Below are 17,502 nucleotides of genomic sequence, written 5' to 3' on the forward strand. Positions count from 1 at the left end.
ATCAGATTCTCAAAGCTAACTTCGATAATCTTATCCTATTCAATTTGCAAATCAATGTTTTTTTCTAATTCAATTGTTCCAAATATGTATTTTCATAGGCCCGTCCTCCACCCTGAAATAGATATATCATTATTATTATAGTTGATTTTGTCAAGTAGAATGGATGTGCCAGTTAGGCACTATGCATTCATTACACTATTTAATCCTAAAAACAAAACCGTAAGTATCACACATTGTATGGATGTAAAGGGAAGTTAAGTATGAGGTTGGATTCTATGAATAAAGATGCAAAACTATATAAACATCACCTTATACATCATTCCATTTTTCTACCTGAGAACACAAGATGCAGTAACAGAGCAGGTTTTTGACAATCACTTTGCAAGAACTCAGTACAGCAATAAAGAGCTCAGTAAAAGGACGTTTAAGTTTAGTATATAAATGAAGTTTCCCACTTACGTAGATCTAAATCGGAGCATCCGAATTTATGCAATTTAGAGAGAAATAGAAAGAGAGAGAGAGAGGAAGTATCAAAAAATTGTGTCTCACAAGGGGAAAAAACAGAGAAAATAAGAAATTTAAGCTTTTTAATACACAGTTAATGCCTTGGGATATAATCAATCATATTCATAATTTCATTTTCCCTGGGGAATAGGAGAAAAAGGAGAGACAACTAGAATGCTCTAAGAAGGAATTAGAGAAGTTTCTCTTTTTTCATACTAAACAAATCTCGGCATTGATTCTTAATTAGTCATCTATTGGTTGTGTGATACTTTGACAAGTTACTTACATTTGTTAATTACTTCATTAATTACACATGAACGTATGCTGATAACTGGAAAATTTTTACTTCAGGATTAATGAGCCTATGTAGTTGTAGCATCTAGCACATACTAATTGGTTCATAAATGTTAATTATCTTTTTTTCATTACTTTGATCATCAAGGAACTTTTAATGAGAAGATGTTATCATCTAACAGTGTCTTTAATTTTCCCACTTCCAAAGAGGAAAGATACAGTTAAATTCAGTAATAAAGGAAATTAATGTTGAGGCAAAATAACATAACATTAAACTATTATTCAAGTAGATGTTTAGGTGAATAATTTTGTGTCAAAAATGTTTTGTCACAAAGACATAGATGACCACCATTTCAGCATATTTCATTGCACATTGATCAACCACAATCAGCTTTATGGGTATGCAAAAGGGTCTTATACGTGGTTTAATGTGCTATGGTTGATGTTGTAAAATTCCCGATAATTTTTTAACAAGGAGCCTACATTTCTATTTTTTATCTGGTCCTCACAAATTATGTAGCTGGTCCTGCTCCCAGCTATCAAAATATAAATATCTGGTATCCTCCTATTTACTCTTTCAGCATTAATTAGCATTAAAAAATCAAAATCAACTTTTTGCAGAAATATCCAGAATATTGCAACCTTGTAAATATTTATTAATATTATGTACATTTGATAGATTTTTAAAAACTGATCTGTGTCCCAAAATCATGACCTTTTCTCCAAAGATCTAGGCTTGAAGACCTATATGATTTTCAACTAAAAATTTTACCCTTGGCAGTCTCGGGACTCATATTCTAAGTCTCTCCTCTGTTTATTATGCTTTGTCAAATACCTCAAAGACAGTTGCTGTCATATAGTTCATATTTAGAGAAGGGAAAAATGGGTAATAATTTCCATTGTTTTCCTATATTGTTGTTTTTTTTTTTTTCTCCTATTTGAAACCTTCCCAGCTCTTCTATGGTTTGTTGTTGGTGGTGTTGGTGTTGTTGTTGTTGTTGTTAATTTTGTTTGCACTCCCCCTAGTGGTTATTGAATGAAGAACCCCAACAATTTGTTGGATTAGGAAGGTTAATTCTTTCACTCATTCATTTTATAATTTTTATTGTATCACTATACTTTGCCTAGCCTTATTATAGATAATGGGGATGCAGTACTGAAGACACAAAATTCTTTCCTGTGGGGGCTAACATTCTGATTATTATTTCTAAATCTTTTAGGTAACTCTTGACATATATGATAACGGAACAAGAACAAAAATAAGACCACCATTAGTATAGATATTTGCCTTCTCAAATGAATGTTTTCATTTCCATGGGGAAAAACTAGAGGATAGTTTTTCTGAGCTGGAAGAAAATTTGAAAATTTTGATGTCACCAAGTTTAGGATAGGGTTTTGGGATAGGTGTTCCCTAAAAGCAAATGCTCTTTTTAGGTGAATCTATTCAAGTATTTATTCATTTTTATTTTTATTTTTTATTTTGTGGGTACATAGTAGATGTATATATTTATAGAGTACATGAGATGTTTTGATATAGGCATGTAATTTGAAATAAGCACATCATCTAGAATGGGGGTATCCATCCCCTCAAGTATTTATCCTTTGAGTCACAAACCATCCAATTACACTCCTTAAGTTATTTTTAAGCATATAATTGACTATAGCCACCCTATTGTATTATCAAATAGTAGGTGTTTTTCATTTTTTCTATTTTTTTGTATGCATTAACCATCCTTACCTCTCCCTCAGCCACCTATACCACTACCCTTCCCGGCCTCTGGAAACTATCCTTTTACTCTTGAACTCATGTCCATGAGTTCAATTGTTTTGATTTTTAGATCCCACAAGTAAGTGAGGACATGCAATGTTTGTGTTTCTGTGCCTCGCTTATTTTCCTTAATATACTGATCTCCAGTTCCATCCGTGTTGTTGCAAATGACTGAATCTCATTTTTTAAGGCTGAATAGTACTCCACTGTGTATATGTACCACATTTCCTTTATCCATTCATCTGTCGATGGAAACTTTTTGCTTCTAAATCTTAGCTATTGTAAACAGTGCTGCAAAAAACACAGGAGTGCAGATATCTCTTTGATATACTGATTTATTTTCTTTTGGGTATATACCCAGCAGAGGGATTATTGGATCACGTGGTAGCTCAATTTTTAGTTTTTTGAGGAACCTCCAAACTGTTCTCCAAAGTGGTTTTACTAATTTACATTTCCACCAAGAGTGTACAAAGGTTTCCTTTTTTTCACATCCTCACAAACATTTGTTATTTCCTGTCTTTTGGATAAAAGCCATTTTAACAAGGGTGACATGATATCTCATTGCAGTTTCAATTTGCATTTCTCTGATGATCAGTGATGTTGCGCACCTTTTCATATGTCTGGTTGTCATCTGTATGTCTTTTTTGGAGAAATGTCTATTCAAATATTTTTTTTCAATTTTTTGACTGGATTATTAGATTATTTTCCTATGGAGCTCTTTGAGTTCTTTATATATTCTGGTTATTAATCTCTTGTAAGAGGGGTGGTTTGCAAATCTTTTCTCCCATTTTTGTGGGTTGTTTCTCCACTTTGTTGATTGTATCTTTTGCTGTGCAGAAGTTTTTTTAACATGATGCCATCCCCTTCGTCCACGTTTGCTTTGGTTGCCTGTGCTTATGGGATATTGCTCAAGAAATTTTTGCCCAGATCAATGTCCTGGAGAGTGTCTCCAAAGTTTTTTTTTTCCTAGTAGCTTCATAGTTTGACATCTTAGATTTAAGTCTTTAATTCGTTTTGATTTCATTTTTGTATCTGACGAGAGATAGGGGTCTAGTTTCATTCTTCTGCATATGAATTTTTCCCAGCGCCATTTATTGAAGAGACTGTTGTTGCTCCAATGTATGTTTTTGACATCTTTGTCAAAAATGAATTCACTGTAGGTGTGCAGATTTGTTTCTGGGTTTTGTATCCTGTTACCTTGGTTTATGTGTTTGTTTTTATGCCAGGGCCACGCTATTTCAGTTACATAGCTTTGTAGCATAATTTGAAGTCAGGTAATGCGATTCTTCTAGTTTTGTTCTTTTCATTTAGCATAGCTTTGGCTAGTCAGGTCTTTGTGGTTCCATATGAATTTTATAATTTTTTTCCTACATCTGTGAATAACGTCATTGGTATTTGGATAGGGATTGCATTGAATCTGTAGATGCTTTGGGTAATATGAACATTTTTAACATTGGTGAATCTTCCAGTCCATGAGATTTGCATGGTGACCAAATTGGTATAGAAATGCTTTTTTTTTTTTTTTTTTTTTGAGACACGGTCTCTCTCTCTGTGGCTCAGTCTGGAGTTCAGTGGTGTGATTACAGCTTACACAGCCTTGACCTCTCAGCTTCAAGTGATCCTTTCACCTCAGCCTCTTAAGTAGTCTGGACCATGGACATGCACCACCACACCAGGATATAATTTTTTAATTTTTTATTTATTTTTATTTTTGTAGAGATGGTGTCTCCCTATGTTATCCACACTGGTCTTGAACTCCTGGACTCAAATGATCCTTTCTCCTTGGCCTCCCAAAGTGTTAAGATTATAGGCATGAGCCACCATGCCCAACCTAGAACAATTCTTCATCAAGAACAAAGTTCTTGCAAAATAATAATAATTATAATCATAATAAGGTATTTAATATTCGTTTAAGTTGTTCAGTGAAAAAGACATTTGTTGTTTCCAAATTTCTAAAATATACTATATCTACTGATAAGAGCTACATTTTACAAATGGGTTGATAGAAAGCTAAGAGAAAAGAGTTGTGAAAATCAGATGTATAACTTTCAGCAGAAGAAGGAACTAGGAAACAGACATGGGAAAAAAATTGCAAGGAGAGGCAATTCACACAGCATTTGGAGAAAGGTATTGAGTTTTTCATAAGACATAGCTTAGGAAACTCAAAGAAATTTCATTAAGTCTCAAAAGATAGTCAACTGTCTCCAAAAAGTCTATCTCCAGATAATCAGTACTAGGCCTCTATTTTATTTTGATATTCTCCTCTCTTTTGGTGTTTAGTCCTGCCACAAATTCCTGTTCACTTTTTATCATTGCAGTTTACCTGATTTTTATTCATTGTTCTATAATCACCTAAATCAGACAGGTTTTTAATAAAATGGACAGTTTAAGAGGTAATCTGCTAAGATTAGGTAAACAATATTTTCACAAAGTTCTACAAGTAATTGGGTGATTTAATATAGCGCAGTATGTGTGAAGGTAGAGAATTGCAGGGTGCCATGAAATCTACATAAGATGTATTTTACTATGATGGGCTTCCTAGTTGAAGTGGCACTTAGGATGAGAAAAGAAACTACGTGTTATATTGGACATCACATATGCAGTATATATTATTTTATATGTAATATAAGGAAAGAGTTAAATTGAAGTAGCAGGGTACCAAATCTGAAAAGGTGAGCTTGTGAAAGTGACAGGCATTTCATATGCATAGCGTGCGGAGTGCAGAGTACAAGAGAGGGAAGCAAAGAGACTAGGCCAAAGGAGAGCGAAGCTATGATCACCAGGGATATTTACTGAAGGCTATTGCGGAGTTTGAGCTCTTTCCTAAAAATGAAAACACTTGCAGAGTTTCAAGCAGGGGATAACATGATCAGTTTCCTATTTCAGAAATTTTACTATGGCTACACTATACAAAATGGATCAGAGAGAATAGTGTGAAAATTCAGAAACTAGTTAGGTAGTATTGTGGGAATTGAGATGATAATCATTATCGTGTACACCAGCAGAATAGTATTGGGAATGGAAAACAGGAAGAAGTATGAAAGAATTCACTGTGGGCCAATGCTAATAAAAATTTCTTGACAATTGAAGAAATTGGTGGCTTTGTATTTTGGACATTAAAGGCAAAATCTCTCTGGTTAAACTGGCTGTGAATTATTAAATTGCCTTTTGTTGCCTGGATCAAGATTTGACTTATACTTTGAAAATGACAGAAAATGAGAAATTCCTTTTGTACTTTTTAAATTTGGTTTCCTGAGAGAAAATACTAATACAGAAGAGCAAATGAATGAAATAATATTTTCCCTCAAATTAGAGAAGTTATGGGACAAGAAATTGGCAGATTATGTAAAAATTTAAGATTCATTTCTTTTGTCCCCTCAGAGATCCCATATAATCTCAGGATTGGAAGAACTAATTGAACATCTAGATCAATTCCATATACAAGAAGGTCCCTTTTAATGCATCCCTCTGTGCTGTTAAAGCACATAACCTGGTGTTTCTCAAATTTCATATGTATACAAAAGGTCTGTTAAAATGCAGATTCCAATTTAGTAGTTTGGAGGAAAGACACTTTTAATAAGTTTAATAAAGGATTTTACATTTTTGTTAAGTTTTCAACTGTTGCTGATATTCTTGCTTGTGGACTATCTTTGAGTGCCAAATATCTAACTTATATTTGAAAACAACTGGTTATAACAAGTTCATTGCTGACCCTGATATTATAGCACTATGAGGTACTGCAATGTCCAGAACATGCATTTATGTTTGTTAAACATTTTGATCTTCTAATCAAAGAGTCCATCTAAGCTCAAGTTCCTCCTGCAAAGTGAAAGGTAGATGGGGCCATTTTTTTTTCTGCAAGACTCCTTGCGTTAAAGTTGATTGATATACACAACTCAGAATATCTCCCAGTGAATTAACTGACCAAAATAAGCTCATTTAGTTAAAAGTGAGAATGAAATGTGTTTGTATCTATATGCAAATTCTTTTATTCTACCTCATATTTTTCACTATTAACAGAAATACAGATGGTTTATAATAGCATATTTTTTTGCATTCAGAAGAGCTGCTCCTTTTATTTAAGTTAAAAATTTAGAATGAAGGTGAAACCAGAATGTGTGATTTTATAAACAACTGACAGAATCACTAATAAATCTGAATAGTTTAACTTTGAAAATAACACTCATTTAAGAAGCTTCAGTGAGTTTTTCTTTATACTTAATATTCTTTTGAAAAATATAAAAAAGACAAGTATTCTTTCTTAAATTAGTTTCTGGCCATTTTTTTTTAATGACTGTTTGATTTAGCAATAATATGTGAATTACAACCAGTGGTGAAGTTATGAATGCAAATGAGCTGGAAGAGTTTCACAGGACATAAAGTCCATTTAGGAAGAGAGGACATTTTTAGCCATGTTATATGAGAAATGTTTATGCAATTCAATTGACTTTTTGTGTATTTGTTTTATTCATACATTTTAGTAACTAATCATTTATACCCTTAACAGAAGAACAGTCTTTTAATGAGCACATCATCCTCATCCTCCATGAGCATGCAACGTGGAGCCATGAAGGAGGCAGGGGACACTGGCCTAGCCAGCTGGATCAACCAGGCCAAACTGGCAATCAATGGGGTGACCCATGTGGCAGCCAGATCCACCTCACATCTGATCAATTATTTATAAAGTTTACAAACATTTTTTGCTGTTCATTGTTCATGCATCTTATGTAGTTATACAGTGGAATCTTGTTCATGTGTACTATTTAGTTATGCAATGGAATCTTGTTCATGCTTTCTATTTAATTCTGCAATAGAATCAAAGCACATGTATTAGTATGATATTGTTTTTCTACTTATGTTTCCATTTACAATGCAGATTCTAGGTTTTCTGCTATCAATATACAATTGCTGTTTTGGTGCAAACAATGCACAGTGGCTTTACTAAGTCCAAAAGTAACACTGTGGATTTTTCATCTAGTTTAACTTTTTTGCCTGGACAAAGTTGTTTTAAAGAAAAGACTGTAATAAGAACAAGATAGCACAAGAAGAAATGGAGGTATTTGTTCATTGTTTTTGCATTTGTAAGACATGTAAAATTGTCTGTTGTCATTAAGAAAACATTATCAGAAAATATATTTGTTTCATTAATATATTTAATTTTCAAGTAATCAACTTATTGATATTAGTTTAGTAAATGGAACACTTTCCTCAAATAAAGTTGCTAAATCCATTTACATAAATAAAATCCATATAAAAGTTAACATTCTCTTTCACCATATTGTTTTATCATGCAAAGCTCCAATGGTAAAAAATGTCACCTTCATGACATAATGCATTTTTTTCCCCATACAGATGGCTTTTGGGGGGTTATGCAAAGATTTATTTTTGTTTTAAAGAGGTGATTAACTGGCCGTCCTCTCAATGTAGCCCCTGAATCTCAACTATCCTTGTAATAATCATAAAAAGAAATTCTGTGTTCAATTAGACAGCATATCTACTAAAATTGGAATAATACAGAGAAGGCTAGCATATACCTGCAAAAAATGGCATGCAAATTTGTGAAGCATTCCATATTTTTATTTTCTAATAAAAATTATGTATTTGTATATTTTTTAGAAAAGATTGGGCGGGATGATGTCTGATTTGGCTTATATAAGTGAGCTATAGATGAGATAAAAATAATGTAATTCTATGTAAATGAGAACTCATAAAAATGAAGTAATGAAATTTTAAGAAAATTTTCCCTGGTATGTAGTCAAATGTTATTTTTAAGATGATGTATTTTTACCTTTCCTTCACTGTAGAACCCAGTTTGTAAAAAGCACCTTACAAAAAGCACCTTTATAAATTCAAAAGACTTCAGATTGCCAATTTTGCATTGCCTAAGTCTATGATATAATTGTTTAATTATTAGTTTCATTTTGTCTGGATAGACTTGATGCTGATGTTGACATTTGAAGTGATTTTAGCATTATTAACACTTGTTTTAAGAAGCGTCAAATGAAAAGAAATGCAAAATCAAACAGAAAAAAAGTCTTTCTTTTATAGAAGTAGGCAGAACTTTGCAGAAATGTCTAAGGGGAAATTAGGCAAGCAATGAGGAGTGAGTACATAGCATGACAGGCACCACGACAGGAAATGTACCTGGGGTAGTCAGCTGATTCTTGGGATGACCCAATGAACAGGGTATATTCTGCATCTTAGCGCTTCCTCAGGTATGGGAATAAGCCAAAGTTCAAGTGCCTGTGGGGAATAGAGAAATCTGGCTATATGGTCAAAACAAACTGTAAGAAATGAGCAAATGTGAACGTTTGATGGGGAGCTACAACAAGATATGTGTGTGTGTTTGTGTGTGTGTGTGTGTGAAGTATATTAATTGGTGGCCTAGTATTTCACCTTGTTTGTGATAATCTAATTCCGTGGGTTGGTAGACAGTTGTGGTATCGTAGGAAAACACTTGACCCCTCTGTAATACCAGCACTTTGGGATGCTGAAGTGGGTAGATCACAAGGTCAGGAGTTTGAGACTAGCCTGGCCAACATGGAGAAACCCCATCTCTACTAAAGACACAAAAAATTAGCTGGGCGTGGTGGCAAGTGCCTGTAATCTCAGCTACTCAGGGGCCTAGGGCAGGAGAATCTCTTGAACCTGGGAGGCAGAGGTTGTGGTGAGCCAATATCATGCCACTGCACTCCAGCCTGGGTGACAGGGCAAGACTCCATCTCAAAAAAAAAAAAAAAAAAAAAAAAGGAAAAAAGAAAAAAAACACGTAATCTTTGTCCCTGCTACCTGGCACAGAATTTCGAAAACCCTTGGAATTTTCTGAGTGAAAAGGGTGATGGAGTCTTTTATGCCCTGATGAGGAAACTCTGGGTGGGCACATACCTTCAGGGCAGAAGCTGATCACCAAAAAGACCAAGAATTGGTTAACTATAAGCCCTACTTTCCCCAGCCTCCAGGAACGGGAAAGGATCTGTGGACTGAGCTATTCATCAATGGCTGAAGAAAACCTAAATGACAGGGTTTAGAGTTTCTGGGTTGGTGAATATATCAAAGTAATGGAAGTGTGCACCCGGAAAGAGCATGGAAGCTCCACGTTTCCTTCCTCCCTCATCTTGCCGTGTGTGTCTCTTTCTTTTGGCTGTTCTGAGTTGTAGTATTTATAATAAATTGGTCAATGTAAGTAAATTTTTTTTTAATTCTGTGTTGCCATTTAGCAAATAATCAAATGTGGGGATGGGGTCATGGGAACTCTCAATTTACAGTCATTTAGTCAGAAGCACAGGTGTAACTGTAACTAGTGTCCGAAGTGGAGGCAGTCTTGACCCTTTAACATGTATGATCTGACACTCTAGTGTCAGACAATGTCAGAATGAAATTGAATTGAATTGTTGAAACCTAGTTGGTGTTGGAGAATCAGAGAATTGGTGAATTAGTTGGTATGAGGGGGACAAAAAACTTTCAACAGTAAAAGATCAAAGACAGTCTCCATTAAAGTTAGAGTGTTTATCTTTTTTTCTTTTACAAGCAGCATCATCCATGCTGCCTCATTACATGAATTCTATTGCTTATAAGAGGAATTGAAGGAAGGGTTTCTTTTTTTAAATTTGCTAGAAGCTATTCTCATCCCTGAGAAAAATAACTTTAAGTACGTGTTTTACTGTTGATGGGCTAGTAATTTTAAATTTGCTTATGAAGGACAGCATGTTATTTTTACCTTTCAAGAACTGGGAGACTATTAACATATCTTTAGACAACTAATCCTTAAGTGAACAATACATTTTTACTTCCTGCAATCTTTCTTCATAACTCAGTGAGTTGCTTCCATTAATCATTCTGATCTTCTCAGAATGCCTTCCAAATCCCTGTGTATATCCAGTTTTAAGGTAAATAAATGAGAGTGAAACGAATATAGTGTTTCCAGTGTCACAAGCTACAGGTAATGGAATAATTCTTATTCTTGACTCAAGAAGCCATCACCAGCCCACCAGTGATGATCACAAGTTAATAGGTTTTCTTTTTTCTTTCTTTCTTTCTTTTTTTTTTTTTTTTTTTTTTTTTGAGACATAGTCTTACTCTGTCGCCCGGGCTGGAGTGCAGTGGCGTGATCTCATCTTGCTGCAACCTCTGTCTCCCGGGTTCAAGAAATTATCCTGCCTCAGCGTCCCAAGTAGCTGGGATTACAGGTGTGTGCCGCCATGCCTGGCTAATTTTTGTACTTTTAGTAGAGACAGGGTTTCACCATGTTGGTCAGGCTGGTCTCGAACTCCTGACCTCGTGATCAGCCTGCCTGAGCCTCCCAAAGTGCTGGGATTACAGGCATGAGCCACCACGTCCAGCCACAAGCTACTAGGTTTTCGACTCTGCACACCTCAGCTCTTGGTGGGTTTGGGTGTGTAAAGTGCCCTCTAATGTAAGCTCAGCTCTATCTTCAGGAATATCCAAGTCCTCACCCTCTATGGCATATGAAAGGAACCACTGTCTCAGAAGATAACCCTGAATGAAGACAGCCTTGTTGTCAGTATCACACAACCTATTACTCTAACTTTCTGTTTCTGCAACTAAATTCCACTTCCTAGTCTCTTTGGGTGATGAATGGCTCTCTTTAATCTCAGGATTTAGGCTTTAACACTCCCTGTAATTTTATAGGTGGAGCTCAAGTCCTAGTATTTATGCTTCTATTCTGAAATATCAAGGCTTTTTCACAAAACAAATAATCATATTCTGTGTACCCACTTAGCACTAGGTACTGTAGTACCTGCTATACATACATAATTTTATTTAGTACTCATAGCAAAAATATGGTATAGATATTTTTCTGCTTTTTCTGGAGAAGTAAACCAATTAAAAACTGTGATTAACAAGTCTTAAATAGCAAACATTCAATAGGAACTCAGGCTACATTGACTCTGTTCTTCCTACTGTAGTCCTCTGTTGCTCCCAGTCTATGCCCCATGTTCCAGTGTGTTGGTCTACATTGCACACCCAGTTCCTAACTCCATTTACTTCATGTGGTCAGTTACTTGTAGCCAATAACACCCCCAAAAGCCTTGTTTTTGGCCAAACTGAAACCTTGTAAGTATAATTCTTCTACGTCTCTGGATTATTAGGTATTCCTACTTTTCCAGTGTGCAGAGCAGGGGTTGTAAAGGTGGGTTCCATGCATCTGGGTCCAATAGTTGGTTTTAGGGAATTCTATTATGCCTATAACGCTATGTAAAACAAAAACAAAAACCAAGCAATGAGCCCGGTGCAGTGGCTCATGCCTGTAATCCCAGCACTTTGGGAGGCCAAGGTGGGTGGATCACCTGAGGTCATGAGTTTGAGACCAGCCTGACCAACATGGTGAAACCCCGTCTCTACTAAAAATACAAAATTAGCTGGGCATGGTGGCACCTGCCTGTAATCCCAGCTACTCGGGAGGCTGAGGCAGGAAAATTGCTTGAACCCGGGAGGCGGAGGTTGTGGTGAGCCGAGATCGCACCACTGCACTCCAGCCTGGGCAAAGAGCAAAACTCAGTCTCAAACAAACAAACAAACAAAAATGTGTGTCCATCTGTGTGTGTCTGTCTGTGTATGTATTTGAGTGTGTGTTTGTAAATACATGCTTTTTCTTAGTGCAGTATACTGATTGGACTGACCAGTGACCTTCTTTACAGGTATTTAAGGGAAGGGTCACATCATTAAATGACGTCTCTCATACTCAGAGTGCTTTGATTCTAAACGTCACTCATGAGCAGCTTCATTTTCTCTTCATGTGTGGGAGCAGAATCCACAGCTGTATTTGGTGGTTCCACACATACAGCAGGGCAGAGGAAAGGAGAGATTTTGTTTATTTCTTATCTACTCTGTCGTTACTATTTTTCATTCTGCTTCTATCATCTAGGTCATCATCTAAAAGGATTTCTCCTTTGTGACACATTTATTTTTAGTATTACTTTCCTTATGTATGAGTACACGTTCATTTTTATATGAATATCAGATGCAATTTTAATTATTTCAGTTTCTTAGATGAGAGTTTAATGAGATATCTCATTTTGATAAATGTTGCATAATTTTTTCTTGGGTTATTCACTTCAAATTACTTTTATCTTCTTTATATTATTTATATTTATTTTAGACAAGGTCTTGCTCGATAACCTAGGTTAGAGTGCACTGGCCTGATCACAGCTTTCCACAGCCTCAACCTCCTGGGCTCAAGAGATCCTTCCATCTCAGCCTCCCTAGTAGCTAGGTCTGCAGGTACATACCAACACGCCCAGCTAATTTATTTTATCTTTTATGTATTTATGAAAATGGGATCTCACTATGTTGCCCAGGCTGATCTCAAACTCCTGGCCTCAAGCAACCCTCCTGTGTCAGCTTCCCAGAATGTTAAGATTACAGGCATGAGCCACTGCATCTGGCCAAAATGACTTTCCGTACTCATAATTTTTAAACATTCTTACTGAGAGATACTTCACATATAATAAAATTCACCCATGTGTAGTGTACAGCTCAGTGATTTGTAGTATGTTCACTGAGTTGTATAATGATTGTCACATTTTAAATTTAGAAAATTTTCATCAACCAGCAAATAAACCACATCCCCATTAGTAATCACTTCCTCCCCTCCCCTCTATCCCTAGGCAACAGCAAATCTAGTTTCCGTCTTTATTGATTTGGCTATTCTGGACATTATGTACAAAGGAAATTATACAACATGTGGTCTTTTTGTGATCGACTTATCTTTCTCTTATAATATTTTCAAGTTTTATCCATCTTATAGCACGTATCAGTAATTCATTCCTTTTTATTCTAAAATTACATATATTTTATATATTATATGAATATTACAGATACACAAAAACAAGGATGGGTAAAGTTCACATAGGGCAAAATGCTTTAAATTTTTGGCAGGCTAGAACTTTCAACTTAGGATGATAGCAAAAGTCTATCTGTTCCACAAGTCAAAATTTCTTCCCACAGTTAAAGAAAACAAAAAAAGTATACTTTTGATATAAACAATTGCTTTTGATCAGTGCTTCTGGTTCAGGTATAATAGCACAAGTCAACTATATGGATTAACATGTACATTCTACAACTTCATTTAAAAATATTTATGTTGGCAGATAACTTATAAACACTATTTCTAAAAGCAATGCATATCATTCACTGAAAATCTAATTTTCCTAAATATTTTTAACGATAAAAGTAAACAAATAATCTCAAACCAATTTCCAGTGTGTTTTTGGAGCCTATCTTAACATAAAATTGTATGATGCTTTTTTCTAAAATCTCAGTGGGAATCCTTTGCCAAGTGTTGCGATGATTAGATCTTAGTTTTGTGGCATATTGAAATACTTTAAATCAGGACAGAGGAGGAGAAGAAAGGGCTCTTAGTTAAACAGATAACTTGTGTACAGCAAGGTGTTCTTTTGTTTATGGGCTTCAGAGAGACTTCTTTGTACATTATACAAGTTCACATTGTGAAGAACAAAGACTGGTGTTCAAAGGCTTGCCTCTTTTGTGATGGAAGAAAAAGCATTTTTCCTCTCTAGGTGAATATTTCTAAGAAAGATTAATAGGTAGAGAAAAGATCATCTTCAGAAAAGATCAGAGCTTGAGCTGTGCCATTTGAGCTTTCTGGTTTTCTATATCCCCTCAGTGAGCATGGGACATGCAAGGAAAATGTTTTTGTTTTTGCAAACTTTCAATTGCCTCAAATTAAGTAACAAATACAGCCATGTCTGACAGAGTAAAGTCTACAATTTAGTGGGCATAGACATTGTATGAATTGTACTGTGTGCAAATTTCCTTAACAGCTTTCATTTGCTATTAAGAATACAATTTCCCCTTCTACTTTCTCTTTTACTCTTCATTAAGTCATTTTGTATAGCCCCGTACACACCTGTTCTCACGCTTCTGAAGGACTTTGCTGCCGTTACGCCCTTGTCTCAGCATGCCTTCTCCAGCCTCTACAATCCAACCCAACCTTCCTTTTGACCACCCACTTTGTTTCTTTTGCCTTCGAAAATTTTCAATGTTCTATCCTAAATCGTTATGTATTTCCACATCGTCTATTAAAAATCAAGCTTCTCCTGGCAAATTTCTGTAACAATAATGTTCTATTTCCTGCTGTTTTAAAATAATTACCAGCATGAATTATCTCATGCCTGACATTTGCCCCTGTGTAATGTATGCCTGTCAAGATTGAACGTTTAAAAATATTTTTTCTCTGTAGAGTTTAACCTACTGTAAAGTAGGTTGCTTGGCATTGCCATTGCATTTTACTGTATAAATAACATTCATAAATAATCAAGAAGAGTGCTTTTGTAGATCAAGGACAATTTACAGGGCTTGGAAGGAACTTAGCTGAGCAAATAATGTTGTGAATATATTATAAAATTAGCTTATACTCCATTTTTTTGAAAACGAAATTCCAGGAAATTGGTTAAATGTCATATGTGGTCCTAAAAACTTTCTGATCGTAGAGCTAAACAAAATTCTAATTCTTGTTTATGTAAAAATATTTAAATGACATACAAGTTTTTATTACGAAGTAGACAGTACCCTCACTGCTACATGAAAATAGACAAAAAAAAAAAAAAAACCCTAACTAAAAATAAAACAAAACAAAATCAAATGAAAAAAAAATAATGTGGCTAAAATATAGTAAGAGCAAGGCACAGGAGTGTTAGAGAAAGGGACCAGGAATGAGGCAAAAGGTGATAGATTCCTTTATCTCATCTTTCTTCAATGAATAAAATAATTTTCACAGGGAGCCATTTTTGTTTCCTATTTTGCTGTTAACGAGAAATTGCCTCAGAAAAACAAGGTATTTAAACCATCAAAAAACTAAAATTGAAAACAAAGCAAGATAATAAGTGAAATATATAAAAGGCTAGGTTGAAGGACTCAGGAAAAGATTCATAAAATAAGCAACAGAAGCTAAGTACAAAAGGACTAACTTTCAAGTTCCAAAATTTATGTGACTAGTCAGCTCCCAAATTTACTCATCTGGCACTCAGATTTACAGAGTATTTTATTTAATTGTCTAAACTTTCTTTTTGACGAGCTTTCTCCTCACGATAAACCTGGGTATAGAAGAAATAAAAATAATTTTAGCAAAGATTAATTTAAAACTTAGTTTGATCCAATAATAATTTATATAGAATCTAGAAGTTAAAGTTAATGTCTTTGGGATCATAAATCATGCTTAAGGTGTCTCCATCTTCCCTTGCTCCTCTCATGGTTGTCATTAGAGATATGAGAAATGAACTTTCATGACTTTGAGTCATTAGAGGAAAGGCATGTCTCTCGCCTAATCTCCAGGTTTAGTCCTTGAGTACGTACTGTTAAATGCAAACCATTTTGGATGTCAGTAAAAAGAAACCTTATTCAAAATGATCGTTTCAATAAAGGATGGAGGACTATGGTAATAGAGCAGAAGGATTTCTGCAATAGGAACAGGGGATTATTGCCATACGAAGACCCTTCAATAGGAGATGATCTACAACTGTATCACATGACCTTGAAAAGGGGCTTCCTTTTTCAGGGAGTGGTAAATAAGGCTAGAAATAACCTGGTGTCAAAGAGTTGCATATATGGTAGTATGAAAGGGCAGCTGATTAGTAAATATTTTTTCCTGAGGTAGGTCAGCCAATTCTGGGGCAAGGGTGGCGGTTGACCATTAAGGAACAGTTGTTTAGCATTACAATGGTTAAAATGGAATAAAGTTTCAGGAGACTAGGGTAGGAGAGAAACCTGACTATTGTTTGGTCGTTAGCAGGCATTTTGTCTAGATTGGTTAGTGGTGAAAAACCGTTCAAGTAATCATTTATAACACAAAGAATGGGAGTTGGAGAGTCCTGTCTGGACTTGTCTTAGGTGAAACAGGGGCCGTTCATGAGTCTTATCAAAGTCATATGGCAAACACTGGTTCTTTGCAGTCAGCCATGTCAGAGAACCCCAAATGTTTGGGAGATTCTTGACTGTTCCTGTGTTTTGGGAGCACGAGGCTCGGGCCGTGCTTAACGTTGTCAGAAACCATTGACACTCTGCTGGCAAGCCCTTCAAATGCCTGTGCTTGGTCAGCCTGCCATCTCCACTTTCTCAGCTCAGTCAGAGCAAAGACACTGACTTTAGGTGGTTCAGGTTCCTGTCACCTCCTGTTCATGCTAAAGACCCTTGTGAGTTTATACCATACACTCAATTTGGCTCTTGGTCCAGGTTGTCCTGTCCCTAGCAACAGTGCCTCAGCCACAGGGAATTACAAGTCAGGTCTGACAATTCTCAACTTTGCATACACACCATGAAAGAAATGAAGAGTTCAAACCAGGAAAGCTGGCTACCTGACCATGCTTATTTACTCTCCTAATTCTTCAGGAATAAATATATTGGTGCTAGATCACCCTGAATGACGACGTTGTTGCTATGGGTAAATTCTGAGTTTTGGAGTAGTGAACAACTTCTTTTTTTCTCAACAGAGCCTTTCTTGTGTATAATGTAATTATAATGCAATGGCTATCTTAGGCTAACCAGAGAGACAATAAATATATGATTAAATAAGGGTAGGTGGAGTCGGGGAAAACACATATTTAAAAATATATGTATTACCCAGTTACTCTTACAAAGTATATATTCAGGAACACATTGATTTAAAACAAATTTACTATATATGTGTTCTCAGGCCAAAAAGTAGAGAAACATAAACAATTAGACATCAATGGAGAAAATTAATCAGATTAAAGAAAGCTAGTAATTATGCATTTTACAGTAACAGTCAAAGAAAGTAATCTCTTCAAGAAACAGTTTCTTGGTAGCCAAGGTACAGAACTTGGCAGTGACAGGGGAATTAAACCAACCAGACACCTGCTAATTAGGAAAGATTGTCTTTTGCAAAAGGCAGAGGAATAGACATGGGTGGCTAAGCCTCTTTATTTGATTCTTGTGCA

General features: G+C 35.5%; 1 non-coding gene across 1 annotated transcript; it reads left to right on the forward strand.

The window, feature by feature from the left end:
• Positions 1-8,039: 8,039 nt before the first annotated feature.
• Positions 8,040-8,144, forward strand: LOC116482672 (U6 spliceosomal RNA). Its single transcript, XR_004251948.1, has one exon. It is a non-coding gene; the product is annotated as a U6 spliceosomal RNA (small nuclear RNA).
• Positions 8,145-17,502: the final 9,358 nt, after the last annotated feature.

Source organism: Hylobates moloch, unplaced genomic scaffold, assembly GCF_009828535.3.
Source record: "Hylobates moloch isolate HMO894 unplaced genomic scaffold, HMol_V3 SCAFFOLD_14, whole genome shotgun sequence".
Lineage (NCBI taxonomy): Eukaryota > Metazoa > Chordata > Mammalia > Primates > Hylobatidae > Hylobates > Hylobates moloch.